Consider the following 20,516-nt stretch of genomic DNA (forward strand, 5'->3'; position numbering starts at 1 on the left):
TTGCAAATGGTCTCATTGGACTCCCAATGAGTTCAAGCACTTGACCCTCTATTCTACTACTACTACTACTACTACTAATTAATAACTTGGAAGTCTGTTTTCCATTTTGTTAGCTGAGGGACCCTACAGGATTTACTGCTAGCTTGATGCATGTGCTTTGCATTAGTCCGTCACCCTCTGCCACCCAACTTGTGCATCTCTCCAGTGATTGTGTGTGTGTGTGTGTGAGAGAGAGAGTCTCCTGGGATGGAAGGGAAGGAGTCACATAAAGATCTCAAAGCATGTGGACAAATGTAAATAGTGCATCCTCATCTACTTGGCTAATAACCATAATAATTAATAAACACACAGCAAAAATGGGGGCAGGGACACAGCCTGAGGCTGGGAAATTATTGAACAGTGTTCCAGGAGAACAGATAGTTTGGGAGGGGGCTGTGGGGATTTCCTTTGCTACCCTCCATCTCAAGACAAATTTCTGCCCAACCTCTCCCCAGGAAGACCATTTCTAAAAGTCAAGGACAGGTGTAGTGGAACAAGTGGCATCAACTGAACTGTGGTGAAATCTAGTCTTGTTTCGGGGGGAAGGGAAGAAGGGGGAGGCTAAGGTCCTTTGCGTGATCTCCTAACCCAGTTCCTGTTTCCTTTGTCCCTTACTGCCTGTCAGGTGCACGTAATGAGACTGCAGGTCCTCGCTCCTCCCTACAGTAGGCGCTGCTGCTGCAAATCGTTTGCAAGGGACAAATCTTTTACTTGAAGCAGCTTCTCCCTCCCTCCCCCCGTTTCTCCTCTCTCTCGCTCTCTCGCTGTCTGTATCTTTCCTGTAGCACTGGGCTCCCACAGCTGGGGAGCTGCTTTTCCCTTCTAGTGTGCGCTGAGACACCGGAGTGTGAGTGTGTGCAGAGAGAGAGAGAGGAGGACAGAAAAATCAGGCAGAAAGATCAGTGGCTGGAGAGAGGGGGGGAGAGCATGTTGCCAGTGGCTCTTCAGCAGCAGCCTTCCTGTTTCCATCTTCTCTAACTGCACCCCAAAGCCTCAGTCTCTTCTTCAGCCAGGGACACTGAGAAGAACAAGACATTTTGAAAGGGGGGGGAAAAGAATCCCCAGGAACCTGCAAGTCTCTCCCATTCATTTTTTCCTCCAGTTTTACCATGAACCAGGCTCTTTCCTGTCTCTGAGGAGAAATTAAAAAGCAGAAGGGGGAATTCAGCAATTCTTTGGTTGCTAAGGTAATTGGAGTGGTTGCACACAGATTTCTGAAGGAGCTTAATGGGCAGATAATGTTATACATTTCGGGGCTTTTTGCTTGTTTGTTTAAAGAGAGAGCTTTTAAATCTGCAATTCAGCTCTGTCTACAAAACCGATTGAGAGCCAACGCATGTTGGTTGTGCTCCGTGTTTTCAGGAACCCCTTTGGGGGGGTCTTAATATAGGATGAAAACATTTTTTTCTCTTCCAGAGTGGGTTGCATGTTCTGCATGTGTATTTGAGAATAGGTAAGGGGTGTGTGTGTGTGAGAGAGAGAATGAATTCGTTTACTGTTATATAGGAGCTGCAACTCTGTTGCCCGGAGTAACGTTATTTAAATATGATTGTGTGTGTGGTGCCTAAATGAAAGCCCCGGGATGCTATTTGTGAATGTACGCAAGGTTCTCTGACACAGGCGGCTGGAGAGGGGCTTGTTCCAAAAGAAAAACAATCTTATACGGATGAGAAAGAATCGCGGTTGAAGAAAACATACTGGAATCACTAAGCAACCAGTCTGGGGAAAGGGGGGACTCTTGTGTGTGGTTCTCCAGCTATGTTGCTTCACTTGCATTTATCAATGAAGGAAGATGGGAGACTGGAGTTCAGCAGTAGTTTACAAGAGTCTTTGCTGTGTTGGCTGACAAATTGCAGCCCAAGGCTCCGCAAAAGCACGACAGTGAAATCTTTGGTGGGGAACGGCATACGTCGATATATACAGCAGGGGCTTTGGGGGCAAGCTGAAGCTTGCTCCGAAGGCGGGGGGTGTTTTGGGTGATCAAATTTTCTACTGAAAAGGAAGTCAGTTTGGTTTAAAGGCAAAATGTTGGGGGTAGAGCGAGAGCCCTCGCTTATCGCCGATTCTTAGGCGGGCGTGTCGCTGCACGTGTTAAAATGATGAGCTCGCCTCGCTCCAAGGATTTCGGAAGAAGTTGATACGTTCTGCAGACAGGTGCGCTCGGAAGGGGTGTGGGAGCGGGGGCTCTGGCCGCTGGCCGAGTAGCTTTTGAATGCAGCAGGAAAGCTGTGCATGGAGTTTTTGCTAGGTTCTTTGATTTTCTTTTGATTTGTGGGGGAGCGGGTTGAGGGACTACGGACTTCATTGGGAGATCCCCGAGCAGGAGATTTCCCCGCACAGCAACGCAGCGGAAAGTTTGTGTCTCTTGTAATTACAGCGAGTAATCCGCCCCTTCCAGTGCGAAGCCCTGCACAATAGAAAACATTGGGAGTATGGTGCTTTGTAGCCGCCTCATCTATCCCACCGCCAGCCAGACAGCTCACTCAGTCACGTTGTTCTGTTTGAGAAATGTCAGCTCTTGCAAAGCACCGAGGAGGAAGGAAATGGTGTTTACTAGGTTTATTTTTGAATGCAAATGCGAATGTTTGTATCTCCCGTCTCCTTCGGTAATTGCAATGCTCACTGAATCCACATCATTGGGACTTTAAACAAAGGCCGCTGCCTTGTTTTTAAAAAGACATGTTGTCATGCCATATAAAAGATTGCAGGAAGGCTTTCTGGGTTAGGAGTATGAAATGGGACACTGGATAGGGAGTTAAAAATAAGAATGGGGCAACTGAAAACTGCCGAACGACATGCTTTTCGGAGACAGGTTTACTTAGGTAGGAGCAAGTAGCTAGAATGTATTTTCGTTCTTAATTACAAAGGACATTTGCTTGAAGACAAGATCGTTGCTTAAGAGATCAGCTGCTACCTGTTCTCCGCGCATAAGTCATTCTCCTCTGTGGCACCATCAACACATCCTTAGTAACCAATTGTGATGTCAGGAGGGAAGATTAGGGAATAGGTTGCAGAGCCAGCAAACAGCTTCACAGCAATGCCGGCTGTAAGGGACATAGAGCAGTTCGGATGGGTAACAATACACAGCCCCATCTCTGCGCTCTGGAGTGCGGTACCGAAATAGCAATCACGGTCACTGCTCCAAAGCGCGCCTCGGCTCCGTGCTGCAAAGCCCAACTCACAGGAATCATCCTTGCTCACGCATGCTGTCCCTACGGACACCAGCGTGATTGCTCACGAGTACACTACTCTAGCGGGTAAGGATTTACAGGATCTGGCCAGGAGAGGTTTTTTCCAAGATCATGCCTTAATTATAACCTGTATATCACAGAGTTGCGTGATGTTTCTTGACGCTTTTGAAACTAAGGATTATGTGATGCACCTCAGTAAATCGCTCTTCGTTGGTTTTATTTATTTGTGTAGCTTCCTGTGAGGACTGTTGAGAATAACAGGAACATCTATCTTTTGTAAATAGTACCGCATTATAAAACTTCCCCCCGCGGTTGTGGTGATGCTGTGCTCTAGCTGCTTCCCCCCCCCCCCCGCAGCCAAAGGTGGTTGCATTTCAGTTTCTGCTCTGCGTGTGTGTGCGCGCGCGCAGTTTGCAGAGTGCTTTGAGATCCTCGGGCATGAAAGGCGCTTAATAAAAGACAAAGTAAAGTATTATTTGCGTTAGTTCAGTACAGATCTCACCAAAAGATGCCATCTGTAAATTAGAGCTTTGGGAGTTTTAAGAGGATACAAAGTGCATTAGCATTCAGATGTGTGGTTTTGTTTTTGTTTTTTAAGGAACTGCACATGCTTCTCCCCTTCCCCTCATCTCTTCCATCACCTGGCTTTACAGTGAATACCACATTTATACTGATTTTTGGATGTCAAAAGAAATATCAATCTTTTGTTTAATTATGAAGTGCAATATTTTCTTTGTCAGCTGATTTAAGCACATTTCATATGTGCCTTTGGAAATCTGGAAATAATGGAGGCATGTAGACAGCCAGATAGATATACGAGAAAAGAGATGCTAGTGACCAAGGGCCAGATGTGGGTTTAAAGATGCAGATAAGTACCCAATGAGATTTTTTCCAAAAAGAACCTCTCATTTAAGTGCTAACTCCCATTGATTTTGATGGGAGTTAGGCACATAATCTACTTTTGAAAATCCCAGTAAGCACCTATATGCATGTTTAGGCACTTAATTACCTTTGAAAATCTGGTGTCAAATTCCAATTCATGATATTGTTTGCAGTGGTGTTCTAGCATTGTGACCCGAACAAGAGCTCTGGGAAGCTCGAAAGCCTGTCTCTTTCACCAACAGAAGTTGGTCCAATGAAAGATATAACCTCACCTACCTTGTCTCTCTCTGTCCAGATTATTGCATTCTGCCTACCCAAAATTTACTCTGCAGTTTCAACTTGATACAGCATTCCTCACTTCCTGTCATAAACTATTGTGTAGTGTTGCTGTGTGCTGTGAAATAGCTGCTGACTTGCACCATGGAAGTGGCTGCATTACAGTGGTGATTGAGGTGACTTCAGCATATATATACAATCTGAAGTACTTTGGAATTCTTGACTATGCATTTGATTTTGTTTTTCTTTCAAAAACGTGTAGACTTGACAAAACTTTTCAAAGACACAGTTGTCACTAGTGAGGCTGCCATTCTTTTTTGACTGGGGAGGAAACTGTTTGTTGTTTATGAGGAGAAGCAAGGAAGAAAAGCTAACCCATAATTTTCTTCTTGGCTATCAAGTGTATAGAAGGGCTATGGATGCAAGACAGGTTGCTGCTGCCCACTCGTGTTATATAAGATTTATTACTACTTTTGAGCATCTCTGCAGTCAATGGCAATGAATATCAACAAATATGCATAAGTTAAAGTGAGTAGTAAAATTTTGACATTTCACTGTCCCAGGAGCTTAGTAGTAATGCTCTGCTCTTCACTACCATGTAGGAAACTGTTCTCCTGCTTCCTGACTCAGCTGTGGCAGGATAACACAAAGCCAGTGTGCTTGGCCCATTTGAAAATGGAGCTAGGAATATCAGAAAATAAAGAGGAGTTACTTATATTACTCACTAGTGAGCTCTATATCCAAAAAAGGATGACACACATTGACAAATTCAAAGGGTGTTTCTTCCCTTTCTCTGTAGTTTTAAATTCAGAGCAGTAATGAGGGCGGCTGCAACATCTTCCTCACAGGGGAAAACTGTCTAGTACAAATATCCAAGTAATGGTAGATGTCATATGCTACATGCCCAGGGCCATAGATGATGAGGGAATATTGACTAATGGTCTGGAAGCCAGGCCTCCTATGTTCAATTCATTGCTCTGCCACTGATTGTATGACCTTGGACAAGTCACTTAACCTCCCTGTGCCTTAGTTCAGCCCTCTGTAAAACTGGGAATAATAATACTTGTCTTGCATGTGGATGGGGGTATTGTGTGGGCCTAAATCTTCAAAAAACAATTGTACTTCCCATTTTACTTTAATGGGCAATCTTTAATTTTCTTGAGAAGGAGCAACCTGTAAGAACTCTAAGCACCTTGAGGAGTTTGAAGTGAGATTGTGTAATAGTCTGATGCAGTGGTGGATTGGTTATCATGCCATTTTACATTAAGCTTACTTGAAGGGAATTTATTTAATCAAGCCTTGTTCAGCACAGGGAGTTTAAGTTGAGTAGTTCTGCATTTGGAATCTAATTCTATTGGAGTTTATATTTGCCGATTGTAATAATTTGATTTTTACTTTCTGATCAGTACATATTAGAATGTTTAGTGCTGTACTTTTGATCTCCAAATTTTTTTTGTTCATTAATCTTTCGCTAACAGTTTTCAAACTATTGATTTTATTACTAGTGTAACAGAAAATTTAGTCCATCCATTTTAAGTCACTTTTGTAAATCACAATTAGCATTTTTTATCATGGAAAAGAGAACCTCATTCCCCAGACTGAAGTGGGAGACAAAGTATTACTATTTTTTCCTCATCACTGCATTTAGTGGACCAGATCCTGAGGCACTGTGCAATGCCCAAGTAAACTGACTTTGCAAAGTGGGGTTTCTCTCAGGGAGAGGAGATTGAATTATCTTCCCCCTCATGCCCTAGCCATAGAGCGCCAGTCTGAGTTGCCAACTTTCACATGATAAATAAGCACCTCGACTTTCACGATAAGCCAAAAATCAAACTAATCCCATTTCAAAACAAGGCCAAAATAAGCTAATCCCTAAGAACCCCAACACTCTATGTGACCAGATCCCCCCAGCGTGCAGTCTGGGACTGTGGTGGGCCCGCTGTGCACCCCTGACTCTCTCTTTCCCCCCTTGCCCCTGCTTGCCGGGAGCCGATCAACAACAAAAAAAGAAGCAACAAGCTACAAGCCCAATGAGCTACAAGCCAATTAAGCCAAAAACAAGCCCAATTTCTGCATTTTTTTTTCAGTGAGTTTGGCATGTCTGGCACCAGTATGGTTACTCATCTCATCCCCTGAAGGGAAGGGTTTGGCCAGTGAATTGGCTTAGTTGCAAAGTAACTGGATGCAGTTTTATAGTTCCCAGGTGAATCCCCTCTATGAAGACTGATAGCACTTTACAAATACTACCATAGTTTGGGATCACAAGTTCAGATTAAGTTTAGGATGGGATTGTTTTTATCCTTTTGCATTTCTGAATTCCTATAGTTCTGACATTTATATTTGTTAAACAGTCAATCTGTCTTCACTATTATATTCTCCCTGGCTATTCTTAATAACAAGATCTTGGCGTATAGCCTTCCCATAGTGGCACTTTTTGTTGGAAGGTAAAACACTTATGGACAAATTGGGCCCATTAATACCAATTTTTAAAATAGGCTGAATAACAGGAAAAAAAATCTGATTGGGCAGCTGAGCTGCAATCTCTCTGTGTGTGTGTGTGTGTGTGTGTGTGTGTGTGTGTGTGTTCAATACCTATCCTTTTCCCCACTCCTCTCTACTCTGTGCCCTTCCCCCTCTCCCGTCCCCCCGCTGGTTGGTTTGTTTACTACCCTCTCTTGTTAAGTCATGTCAAATTTAAACTTAAAGTTTTTGGGATGGGAATTGTCTCCACTTGAGTCTCTTGATATTTCTAGCACATTTTAGATGTTCAGAAATAATAAATATAATATATATACTTCTGTAATAAATAAAAGGGGAGAGGGGATAGCTCCTTTCGATGGACACCCAGCCAGCCAGTTAGTTGTAAAATCCCTCTTGGTAGCTGTTCTTTAATTGCTTTACATGTAAAGAGTTAAAAGTCCCCCAGGTAAAGGAAAAAAAAGGGGGGCACCTAACCAAAAGAGCCAATGGGAAGGTAGAACTTTTTAAAATTGGGAAAGAAACTTTCCCTTTGTCTGTCTCTCTGGCCTTAAGGGACAGGGCAGCCATGCTATAAGCACCTAAGCCAGGCATGATAATAAGTCATCAGATCATGCCTAGAACTACTTCTCTGAACTTCAATGTATAAGTAGATCAGAATGTTTAGCTAGATGTGATTAGGGTTATTTCTTTTATTTCTTATTGGCTTGTGGGCTCCTCTGTGCTAACCCCAGATGCTTTTGTTTGCTTGTAACCTTTAAGCTGAACCCCCAAGAAAGCTATTTTGGGTGCTTGATTTTTGGAATTGCTCTTTTAAAATCTAGCAAAAGCCTAAGTTCCAGATGCATTTTTTTTCTTTTTTGTTTTTAATAACATTTACCTTTGGGGAAGGGACTGTTCTTCTCCTATGTGTTACTTTACATTGCCTACCAGTATACACATCTTGGTTGGCACCTCTAGGTGCTACTGTAATATAAAGAACAACTAATAAAGAGAATATGAAGATACAGATTCACTCCTGTCAAGTGGCATTCTAGAGAGATTTATGGCAGCAGATGTGAAACATCAATTTAGAGTAAATGGAAACTAATTGAATTCAAATTAACTATTTTTTTTCTTGTCCTTTCCCTCCTGTCACTTTAACTAATTACCTAATGAATTGGGTCTAAATAATATTCCACCCAACCAGGTAGACATTTTCTGATAGATAATTATCAGTTCTGCAACTCACATAGCTGAAGAAGTTTTCAAGCACATGAACAGTAGAGAGTTTTAGATATGCATGTTACTCAGTACAGTGAAATTGGGTATGTTTTAATGACATCAAACTGCTTTTTACACTAGATTTGCACAACTGTTGTCACTATGAGCTCCCAGTCTCTCACATTTGGACAGGAGCATGACATTTCAGACATAGGCAGTTTTTTAAATGTAAAAATTATACAAAACCAGTTACTGCTATTAATTATCATATGACATTTTATTGCAGTCAGGAGATGCTGATGCATTTTTGTGTGGGTATTCAATTAATATGTTCCATTTTATGGGCTGAAATTTGTGCTCATTACCCAGGCAAAACTTCCCATTGAAATCAAACATGCTAGAATTGTCCTGTTCTCACTTCCATTATGTTGGTTGACTTCAGAGGAAGTTTTATGGAAGTGCTGACCTGGACCTCAAATCTGCAGCTGTTTTGCTTGGAAAATACTACATGCATTTAATGAGACTATTTAGGTACTTTTGCAGAATATCTTCTCTTAATTCTCCTTTTTTCTCACTCTACTCCTCCCTACAAAAACATGTGATTTACTGTGACTCTGATGAGGTAGTATATTGCTCTCTTTCTACATACTTAGGTAGAAGATTGCCTTGTGGGACTAGGAGATGGCTCTGATGTTACAGCTGTCTTACTTTTGATTGACTAGGTACTTTAGAAAGCATATTGAAGGGCCCTGTTAATATTCATACTGATTAGTTATGACTGATTTAGCATTTTCTTATAGGGATTTCTATTAACAATATCCATGCATTAGGATGTGGTATTGTTGGTTGTCAACACCTGTTGTCTCACTTCAAAATCCAGCATCAGGGAAGATTAATAGCTTAGTTGTAGATAAACTAGTGTTTGCATCTCAAGGCTACTGTACATATTAGTTATCATAGTTTAAGTGACTTTGGAGATCTTGATGTAACATAAAAGAACCATTTGTTCTTTACAGTTGATGATCCTCCTGTTCTTCCCAGGAGGTTCCAGGAACCCAGTCAGATAAGAGAGGGATTAAATAACCTCTTACACCAACCAAGTACAGTTTGTCAAGTGCTGCCTATCTGCTCTAGTGAGATTATTTTTCAGGGAAGAGTGGAGCTTGGTGTAAGCAAAAAAGAAGGAAATATGTAATGGAAAAATATCCATAGTAGGCACTTGTGCCAAGCCCCCTCCCCCAAAACCTTATCCTACAAGAAGCTGTTAGCACATTTATTAACATTTTAATTTGCCACTAAACATTGTTTTAAAATTTTTTTTAAAAGATCTTCATACCAAGAACAAAATGTCGAATATTGTTGGCTCACAGTGTGTGTGGGAAAACCAGAATGAAATTCATTTAGGTAACAGGTCAGACAAAAAACTCTAGAAGATATGAAGCAGTATAGTATGTCAAATGTTAAATATATATCTAGATTTTTGCTTTTGATTGCTTTGTGGCTAAAGTCAGAAAAGTGGTTTCTGTGAATGAGTTAGTGGCCTCAATTCAGTCCGGAGCGAACATATGTCCACAATTCAAATTCCAACATCAAAATGGGCACCCTTTTAGGCAATTTCAGCAGAGTCCCTATGGCAGGGATGGGTAAACTACGGCCCGTGGGCTGGCTCCGGCCCCTCAGGGCTTTGGATCTGGCCCACGGGATTGCCCCCTGTGGCCGCCTGACCCCTTGCCTCCAGGCACCGCCCCCTGCAGTTCCCATTGGCCGGGAACGGGGAACCACGGTGAATGGGAGCTTCAGGGGAGGTACCTGGAGGCATGGCAAGGGCAGCACATGTGGAGCCCTCCGCCGCGCCCCCCCCCTTCTCCAGGGGCTGCAGTGCTTCCTGGATCGGCGCAGGGCCAGGGCAGGCATGCAGCCCGAACCCCTTCTGCCCCCCAACTCCCTGCCCTAATCCCTCTGCCTGCACCGTGCACCCCTCCTGCACCCCAACTCCCTGCCTTGAGCCCCCTCGTACATCCCACACCCCTCCTTCACCCCCACCCTCTGCCCTGAGCCCCCTCATATACCCTGCACCGCTCCTGCACCCCAACCCCCTGCCCTGAGCCCCCTCCCACAGTCTGCACCCCTCCTACACCCCTGCCCTGAGTCCCCTCCTGCACTCTGCACCCCTTCTGCACCCTAACCCCCTGCCCTCAGCCCCCTCATACAGCCCGCACCCCTCCTCTGCCCCAACCCCTTGTCCTGAGCCCCTTCCTGTACACCGCTCCCCCTCCCACACCCTGCACTCCCTCCTGCACCCCAACCACCTGCCCCGGCCCTGAATACAATTTCCCCACCCAGATGTGGCCCTCAGCCCAAAAGGTTTGCCCACCCCTGCCCTATGGGTTGGCTAACTTAAGCAGAATGAAATGCTCTAATTATTAGTGGTGGTCCCTCCAGACCAAGAGCCCACAGGTCAAATTAAAATTGTAATTTTGCCCCCTTCACAGAATGAGTTTAACAATCCTGTACTGAGATGCTGTTGAGAGCAGTTATTAAAATTCTGTTCTACTCAGAAAAATAACTCTAAAATGGCATCAAGAGGCTCGAAGATTGAAATGGATTCCTTGAAAAGACAAATATACTCTGTTTGCCTGTGTGTTTTTTTTTTTTTTTTTTTTTTTTTTTTCACGGCCTGCCTTGTACTTCAACCTAGGATCTGAAAGTCAAACTTGGAATTTTCTGCATTGCCATCACTGCCATCACCACCACCACTAAAGATTCTGCAATCTGAATTCTGTTAATAATTGTGTTTAATGATACATAAGCCAGAAGAGAATCCAGTTCATTGGCCTGTAGCTATATTAGGACTGGGAGAAGAAAAACATAGTAAAAAATTTTTAGTTGCTGAAGTATCATTGTTCTGTGTTTGTGCATCACCTAGCATAGTGGGGTCCTGGTCCATGACTAGGGCTCCTAGGTGTTATAGAAGTACAAATAAATAATAATAATTCATAAAGAAGATAAATATTTTATTTAGATTTAGAATAAATAAAAGGATGAATACACAAACTCTAAGAATCCTTCCAATTATTTATTATACAAACAAAGCACAATGCAACCAACTCCTCCCTTCTACCTAGCAGCATCACATAATCAAATACCAATGTGGTTTTTTTTTTTTTGTACCTCAGTCTACTTACATCTCTTCAAAGTCCAGGTGAAACAAATGGTCCCTGAATTCATCTAGAGAATAGATGTATTGCCTAAGAAGACTCTATTTTCACACAGTCACTTATCTGATATTAGCCACAAAGAAGTCAAAAACAAAAGTGATAAAAATCTAGAAGCATGTTTTACATTTGATCTACTGTACTGCTTTGCATTCTCTAGAGTTTTTTTGTCTGACCAGTTAGCTAAATAGGTTTCATTCTGTTATCTCGCTCACAGCGTGAACCAATACTATGGTTTGGAGGTAGCTGCAATTTTCAGTCATTACCTACATTGGCTGGCTATGAACCAGTGAACTAGAGGTGACAGTCTCATACTTACCCATCCCCTGGGCCATCTTGTCCCTAATTCTACCATAGCTTGAATTTATTATAGATAATTTTTCTCCATACACTCCCTGGTTTTCATTTTAAAAATAAATACTACCATTTTTATTTTCTGTCAAAACATTGTTACCTTTCCTATTGCTTCTCCAACTCTCTGTATAAACAAATAATAACATGTAATCTTTACGCACAGACTGGGTGTCACATCTGTCAACATTTTCTGTTACATACCTAAAGCATCTATAAATCCGGCTTTTTTCTATTGTACTGAGGTGAAAGAAAATAGTTGTATTTAAAAAACAATAAGTTGCCATTGGTAGATGATGAAAAGCCTGTTTTTAAAAGCACATAAAATGCAGTTTATTTGCCAACATATTCTCTCAGAGCAGTTATGACTTACTAAACTGAAAAATTCTTGGGTTTATTTCTAGAGTTACATAAAGCAAACAACTAAAGTCAATTGCACGTTTATGTATTGCCCACTGTTATACCAATATAATAAAAACCAGCAGGATCTTATTAAGAGGGATAAGACAAAGATGTCACATTTATTGTAAATATAATGGTAAAGCAAAAGATAAAAGTAAACAACGTTGTTTGACTACTTATTCCTATCACTACTTATTCCTTACACACACACACACACACACACACACACACACACACACACATATATTCATTCACACAATCATTCATTCAAGTTCTGTATAGGTGTTATAGAACCAGCCTAGAAGTTGCTCATGCCAAGTTACTGGCCAGGTATCTTGGTCATGAGGATGGAGCCGAGTCTGTGTCAGGTGCACCTGATGCTCCTGGAGGTTGGCAGCAGAACCAGAGACTCAAAATCCTCAGTCTTGAGAGTCCATTCTTATAGGAATTAATTCCTATGCTAGTTTATGGGAGCTGTTTCATTCTGCTGTTGCTGACTCAATCAGCAGATGGCACATTCCTGGTGGCTCCAAACTGTCCAAAGTTTGTGTTTCTCATCCTTCCAGGTGATGGGGTGGATCCATATCTTAACCATATTTTAATTTACTGTCTCCACCACTTTCAGGGTGTGTGCTAATTCATTTGAGACTCCTGGCCCTTTAATCACAGAGGGTGGGGGTCTAGGAGCCGGTGCTGTTACAATGAAGTGAAAGTCACTTAACGGGCTTATAGTGTTTGTTTACATTGTATCAATTACTTCAAGAACAAAGTCAATTAACTTGTTTGTAAGTTTTACATAGTAATAAAGTATCTTTCACAGGATAGATACAATCAATGGTTTCTACAGACAGTAGCTTACAAGTTTTAACAGAAGACCCAAGAGATTTTTGTACTTGGTGAAACTGTTGGATTTTAAAGTGTAGAGGACAAATTATTGGGGGGTCACTGTCACTTGGGGGAATCACTGTTAGTACCTTCTTTAATATCCCTACATCACAAAGCTTACAATCCATTTTTAATAAAGTAAGCATATATCAGATCTAAGCTGACTGTTAAATTTAATACAGTTAAAGATGATTACTTCTATTAACATTATTTACAAGGCTACAGTCATACATTATAGGAAGCATGAAGGAAAAAGGGGGAATATGCAGTTGCTGCATTATTAAATATTTCTCAGAAGACTTTATTTTTATTCACACACACACACACACACACACACACACACACACACACACACACACACACACACACCCTTTTTTTTATTGGACCATTCATTGAAACCTGAGACTGAAACATTGACTAATTATTTTTACATCTACATAGGTTACATTTATAGAGTTCACCTACCTATATGTAAATCTGTAGTCCAGGTGCTTATCTCTCTTGATGGTGTGCTCTAAAACCAAGTAAAACAGAGAAACAGTCTGATTAGAGAAAAAATGTTTTTCTTCTCATTTCAAAATGACTTTTGACCTTACTGTGATAACACCACAGTTTCTGCAGAGTTGAGTCTGATTATTAATGGAAGGGATAACCTGTAATTTCTTAAAAATGCATGCAAGTATGGTAGGTTTGGGTTACATAGGCGATGGATGAACTGAACCTTTCTTATCATGTAAAGAACAGATTTCTGTTAGCTTAAACTGTGTTTGTAGTATTAAAGCAGGAAAATATTAATCGTGCTGAAAGAAAAAATTGAAGAAAACTGTGTGACTTACAAAATGTTATCCTCTTGTTGATTTTTTTCAGTGTAACTTACCTTACAATAATATTCAAAACCTTTTAAACCAAATATAACATTATTTGTAAGGCCACGTATGCTTTGCTTGGTTGCAAATATGGTGTATTAAGATAGCTATTATTAAGAGGATATTTCACTTAGCAAAAAATTCTCTTTCTCCTCCATCTAGGTACCATGTACCTCTGGAGACCTGGGGATTCTCCACTTTTCTGTTGTGATGGTGGGCCTTTCAGCCAAAGAAGGCTGGACTGGCACTTCCATTAGTGTATCAATACTTCTACTGTGTCAGCTGGAATGGTCACTGCAGAGTGACATGAGGCACTTCAGCTGGGTGCCTTAAATATAATGCCAGTGTAGCACTCCCAGCCTCTTCTGGTGAAGGGAGTGAGAAATGAGACCTGGGAATTGAGCCTGGTCACTAACATGCAAGTAAGGCAGAGCTCCAGTCAACTGCTGGTGATCACTGCTGGTGATCTTTTTAGCTTTCATTTAATTTGTACAGTTTATGCATGTGTAAACAGCACAAATGGAACAGGAACCTAGCACTGCCATGCTTTTCATCTTGAACAGCAGCTCTGAGTACACTTTCTCTCTTTCCCTTTATCTTCTCTCTTTCCTCCTTTTTGCGTTAATGGAAAAAGAAAACTATCTAATAAATCAAAAACAGTTTTCAACTAAGTGCAGTAAATGAAGCAGAGTAAAGAAAGCATTACTTTGCAGCTCTACTAGGAGCTGTTCAGCAGTGCTTTGGCTGAATTCACTTTGCCACTACCATGACCCCCCCAAAACACAGTAGTCTATTACTGTAAATTAAATGAGACTTCTTTTTTAACTTCCTTTCTTTTCTTGTTGAACCGTACTAGACAAAACATGGCAGAAAACAATCCTGAATTGGCATAACGGAAGACTAGGTGAACTCTCGTTCCTCTGATGTTGTGTGCATTTTGGGAACATGCCCTCAGGAAAACCTCTTACCAGTATATCAGTCTTTTTTAAAAAGTAGAAGGATTCTAAAGACCTGCCTGAAAAATCAGAAAATATGGCCATTTAAGGTTAAGGATGAAAATTGTGATGTCTGAATACTATGAAGCATAACTGAGTAACACTGCAGGAGGCTGTTTGACTAGATATCAGAAGTATCATCTGTAAAGTGTGCACTGTCAGTTTAAAATTAATATATTTTTTTAAAAAGCAAAAACTAAAAAACCTATTATCTTGATTTGTGATATATTAAGGGAGCGCATCTGTGCTCTTATGTCTTGAAGATGGAGCTGGGGAGTCAGGAGACACGAGGACCATTCTCAACTCTACTTTGACTTTGAGTGATCTTTGGAAAGTCACGTAACCTTTCTGCCTAAATTTCCCAATCCATAAAATTGGGATAATAATACCCAAATGCTTTGTGGTTTAAAGTACTTAGAAATCTATGGATGAGAAGTGCTATAAAAGTGTAAAGTATATTGGCATCTTATTTAAAGTGAAATAATTTTAAAACTGATTAAATTTTACCATCTAGTCTATTTTAAATATTTTTTGCATTTAATCATTTTGGATAGAGAAATTAGTTTCATTTTCATGTTCTCATGCACTTGAACAATATTGCAGCGTTGGGTTTCCAACAATGTATAGAAATAGCTAATGCTACATGGAATGAAAAACAATTGGTAGAAACATTTCTGTTTATCTTTGGTTTTTCTTTTTTAAAAAAAGCATTAAAATATCTAATTGACCTAAGTATCCCTACAATTGAGTATTTCCATATTTTTAGGTTTAAGCTAGAATCTTAACATTGAACTGCAAAATGTGTGTGCTTGTGCACATGGTGCAAGAATGAGGGTTGTTGGTTGAGGAAGAAAAATATTTTGAACCCACATCAGCAATAAAAAAAGATGATAGTCTTCCTTGGCCCTTGCCCATGAAGAAATCTCTCAACTGATATAGCTAGCCACTCCTGGCTCCTTTGAAGTTTGTGGTGTTCTAAGTTGGGCTCAGGGCTTCTCATGGGTGGGAGGGAGCAGGGCTGGTAGGTGGTGGGTCAAGATGATACTGGCCAGTGTGGAGTAGCTTCTTGGGAGCTGTTATTTGACAATGTAATTTGGGGGCTGCTCTAACATATGCTGGAGTGGTATGGCCCTTAGCAGCCTCCAGGAATAGGGGAAAGAGGTGTGGAAAAGTGGTGAAAACCACCTCTTTCTCACCCTCAGATGCAATGACTGCTGCTCTGGATCAACCAAAAATGTGGGATCCCAAAACTTGGAAGAAGAGGCAATGGTAGGCAAATTATATTGGTAGGTGTTTGGGGGAGTTTGCAGATAGTACACCTTAGTTTTGCTAGTGTAGAAGAAATCTGATTGGAGGCCCTTGCTACAGGAGAATATAAGAGTTAGGCTTCAGGGAGGGCGGGGTCCAGCTGTGTAGGCCTTTGTCATGGGAGTACTAGAGGCTTGAACAGCTTGGGGAAGGTTAGAAATTCTTGTCACAGGGGAGACGTGAGAGGATGTTGCAGTTGGTGGGAGGCAGTTCTAATGTAACCATGGAAAAAGATATTTTCACAAATCCACAAGAAGTCTATAAGTGCTGGACAGTGGGTCTTGAAATGTGTATATCATAGACTCCTTTCCCAGATGCCTTGATAATGTGTGTTCACTTTTAAATCTTGTTATACTCTTTGCCTCAATGTCTTATTGCTCTGATTTACACAGGTTAAGTATCTGTTTGGCTAACAAAATAACTTTGTCAGTTTTAAATTTGTTGCCTTTTAAATTTAATTGCATATGTCCTTGTTTTATTACACAAAGGAATAAACTGGAGTGCCTGGCGGACCTTCCCTAGTGTATTCATTCTTTGAGATATTACTATCATGCACTTTTTATTTACCGCCTCTCTAAACTAAGTAGTCCTAACTTTTTAAATCTCTTATGTGGAAGTGAAGGTAGACTGATGACCACCTGACTGGTCTTGATGGATATCTTTTAAATATATCATGTTTTTAGCATATTCAGCAGGGCTGGCTGAAAAATGTTGTACAAAATATTATTTTGTTGAAAACTGGGGTTTCATTGATGTTTGTGTCAAATCAGTCTTTTCATGCAGAAAATTCCCATGGGGGAAAATCAAACTGAACCATTTCATTCTGGTTTCTTGACCCAAAACAAAACACTGCATGTTGGGGCAACATGCAATCTCTGCATCTGCCTGAGTTGCCGTGGTGCCTCATAGAAGTTGTAGTTTGGGGTTCCCCATGCCTTCACTAGGCACTGTGGTAATTCAACCGCAAGGAGAGACCAACATGTATCATGGGGGATGTGGTCCAGTCAGGAGCTGGGCCCCTGAGGGTATGTTGTCATGGGGATAAAAACCCCACAGATAGCATGAGTCAACTGACTTGACTCAGGCTCTGGGGCTGAAAAATTGCAGTGTAGATGTTTGGACTTGGGCTGTGAGGGTGGATGGTCCCAGAGATCAGGCTCCAGTCTGAGCCCAAATATCTACACAGCAATTCTGAGCCCTGTGACCCCAAGTCAACTGACTTGGGCCCGCTGCAGGTTTTTTATCCCTGTGTAGACGTACCCGAGGGGAGAATGAAGGACTTGGAACTACAATTCCTGTAGGACACCATGACAGCTCAGATTAATACTGACCCAAAACCAAAATTTTTTTTGGGGAATCTCTAAATGTTTTTGTCACGGTTTCAGGATAACTGCACCTTTGACTTGTCTGTCGTCTGCTCAAGGGATGCTGCCCTTCGATCTCAGGCTTCTAGCAACCACCGCTCTATGGACTGTGACTTGCGTCCCTCTCTCCAAGCCATGGAGCATTTAGGCTTGCAGTCCCCCTGAACTTCACTGTGATTATCTGAGAAGGTCTGACCTTAGCTCAGATCCTGCAGTTTTGCTCTCTCCCAAGGGTTAAAATAGTTGTTTACCAGAGATCTGATAGCCTTCATAAAGCAAAGTACATATATTGGACAAAAGCCTTACAGAGAAACTGCATCCTAAAACTATAAACAATCTATAAGCTTACATAATTTTACCAGGTGTCACCCATCTTCCACATGGAGATTTTCACAGGTTCCAGTCCATCAAACCCTTCACCAGGGTTTGTCCCCTTGGTTAAAATTCATGTCAGTTTCTTGGATCAAAATGAAGGCCTTCTGGGGTTCAAACTCTCACTTTTATATAGTTTGAGGCTGTTGTTGCCCAGGCCTCCGGAAACAATCAATGCCTTTTTCTCGTGGGCATAAACCTTCAAAGGGAGGATATCTGCATAATTGGCATTGGGATTTTTATTAATCACCCCTTAGTGATTCCAGATTCCACAGGGGATCACCCAGTGAGCCCGGAACACACAAATAAATATAGTATGTATTGATACACAGGTCTCTGAATATTCCACAGGCCAGATTATCTGCCCCATCTCAATATCATAGTCTTCTAAGTTTTCATGCTTCCAAGGTCTGGCTCACAAAGAAGATGCAGATGAGATAGACAAGATGGGTGAGGTAATATCTGTTATTGGACCAACTTCTTTTGGTGGAAGGGACAAACTTTCAAGATTCACAAAGCTCTTCAGGTCTGGAGAAGGTAACTAGAGTGTCCAAGCTAAATACAAAGTGGAATAGATTGTTAAACATAAGGGGTTCACCCATGTTGTAGGAGACCACTGAAGATGAACACCTCTGCAGCTGTAGGACAAAGGAGGGTGTAGTGGGCAGTAGAGTGTTTTACAAATTGTTCCAATGAGCCACAAAACTAGTGTCTCTGTTAAGTCCATGGTTTGCAGTTTCCAGCAGAGTTCTGAATTTAAGTTCCCAGGCTTGTCTTTTGAAGGTGTCATGCAGGTTTCTTTTGAGGACAAGGACAGAGAGGTCAGATATTGAATGATCACTTTGTGAAGTGTTTGCCCATGGGTAATGAGGTGTTTTTGTCTTTTTCTGTGTGAATTCATTCAAGAGCATGCTGCTTTTTTGGTTTCGCCCACCTAGTTGTTGCAGGGGCATTGGATGCACTGATGAGGTATGCTACATGTGATAGGCATGTGTAGGACCCATCGCTTTTGAAAGGTGTGCTGTGGGGGAGTATTTATAATTGTAGCAGTGAAGACCTGTCTGCAGGCTTTGCATCAGTTGTTATGGCAGGACTTGGTACCTCTTTGAGTTGTGTCCTAGTCTGTTGGGGAGCTTGCTTCTGATGATGAGCTTTATGAGGTTGCGGGATCGTTTGAAGGCCAGAAGAGGGGGTTTGGGAAAGATTTCTTTCAGGATGTGTTCCCCATTGAGTACGTATAGGTTATAATTGTTTGATAATACCCTGTATGGGTTCCAGCATGGGGTGGTAGGGGAGTACTAGTGGTATGTAATCAGTGGTTGTTTTCTCCCCCGCCGCCCTGTTTTGAAGCTAATTCTTTCTGGGTGTTTGGATGACTCTTTCTATGATGCGCAATCTCCTTCTCTGGTGGAGTGGCCTCATTTGATGAAGAGATTTTTAAGGGTATCACAGACTTTCTCTTCGGAGCATATTCTAAACTATCGGAATGCTGATAACATTTATAAAGTTGATGCAACCGTCTCAAATATATGCCTGTGTTTGTCATATCTGTCACAGTTTCCTTTAGACTGACACATTTCATTGTAAAATTTTTAATGTTTCCAAACTGAACTTCTCATTCTGTGGAAAGTTAAAATATTTTGCCCCCCCCCCCCCCCCTTTTTTTTTTTTTTTAATATAATGAAAACATGTTGAAGCACTGGGATTTCTGGGGAATGGAAATTCTGTTTTTCAGTTAGCTCTAATATTAAAGTCCAGAACAGATAGGTGTGAGCCATTGTGCTTATTATTTGCGGATCATGACACACTCCCACAAGTGCCTAAACCATCTAAGGCAGTGATGTCAAACCTCTGGCCCTTGAGGACAGCTTTGTTAAGTAAAAAGTTTTGTATATGATCATGAAGTTAAATTTCCTCTCTGAATTACACTCTGCAATTTTTAAACTGATGTGTTAAAATCAAGCCTGTCACTATGGAGAGGAGGCACCACCTCTCCAGTTGCCTCCTACTGCTTCCTCTGCAGCCTCAGAAGCAGCTTGGGTATGAGCCGGGAGAACTCTGTGTAGTTGCTGTCTTTTTCTGGCTGTTCAGTAGTTTCCTGCGGGCTGCATCACAGGGGGGAGAAGAGAGTAATGCTGCTTGCTCCATTACCTACTTCCCTGCTGGGCTATGGGAGCTGCAGGGTGGAAAGGAAAGGAGACTCTCCTTTGCAGCGATGCATTCAGGAATCTTGACAATGGCTAGGTTGCTGGTGTGCTGAAACCACATACTATTATGCTGACTAATATTGTCTCACTGTTTCCTTGTGCTCCCTGGCCGCCTGTATCCATCTGTTGTCACTTGTCTTATACTTAGATTCTAAGCTCTTTGGGGCAGGGACTTGGCTGTTTCTACCCCTGAGCACAATGGGTTCATGGCCCGTGACTAAGGCTTCTATGTGCCACAATAATACAAATAATAAATAATAGATTGACGACCTCTTCCTGAGCCTAAGAGTGGGTGTAGGAAAGGATGGCTCCCCTCCCCTCCACAGTCACACAGAGCAGTCCGGGAAAGGAGAAAAGGAGGAGAAATTTAAAACCAACAACCAGTTATATTTCCTGGTTCTGGGCTTTAGCCCAGGTTAGAGAAGTGTAGGGGCTGCTGTAACTTGTATCATCTGGGAACAATCCCCTATGGACCACCCACT

At 41.7% G+C, this 20,516-nt stretch overlaps 1 protein-coding gene across 2 annotated transcripts in view; it reads left to right on the plus strand.

Annotated features, from left to right (window-relative positions):
* Nucleotides 1-936: 936 nt before the first annotated feature.
* RGS6 (regulator of G protein signaling 6) overlaps nucleotides 937-20,516 on the plus strand; it is a 516,863-nt gene continuing 497,283 nt past the window's right edge. For both annotated transcript variants that reach the window (XM_054028464.1, XM_054028466.1), the window contains exon 1: nucleotides 937-1,226. The gene's annotated coding sequence lies outside the window, so the exon portion shown is untranslated. The remainder of the gene's footprint in view (nucleotides 1,227-20,516) is intronic.

Source organism: Malaclemys terrapin, chromosome 4 (genome assembly GCF_027887155.1).
Source record: "Malaclemys terrapin pileata isolate rMalTer1 chromosome 4, rMalTer1.hap1, whole genome shotgun sequence".
Taxonomy (NCBI): domain Eukaryota; kingdom Metazoa; phylum Chordata; order Testudines; family Emydidae; genus Malaclemys; species Malaclemys terrapin.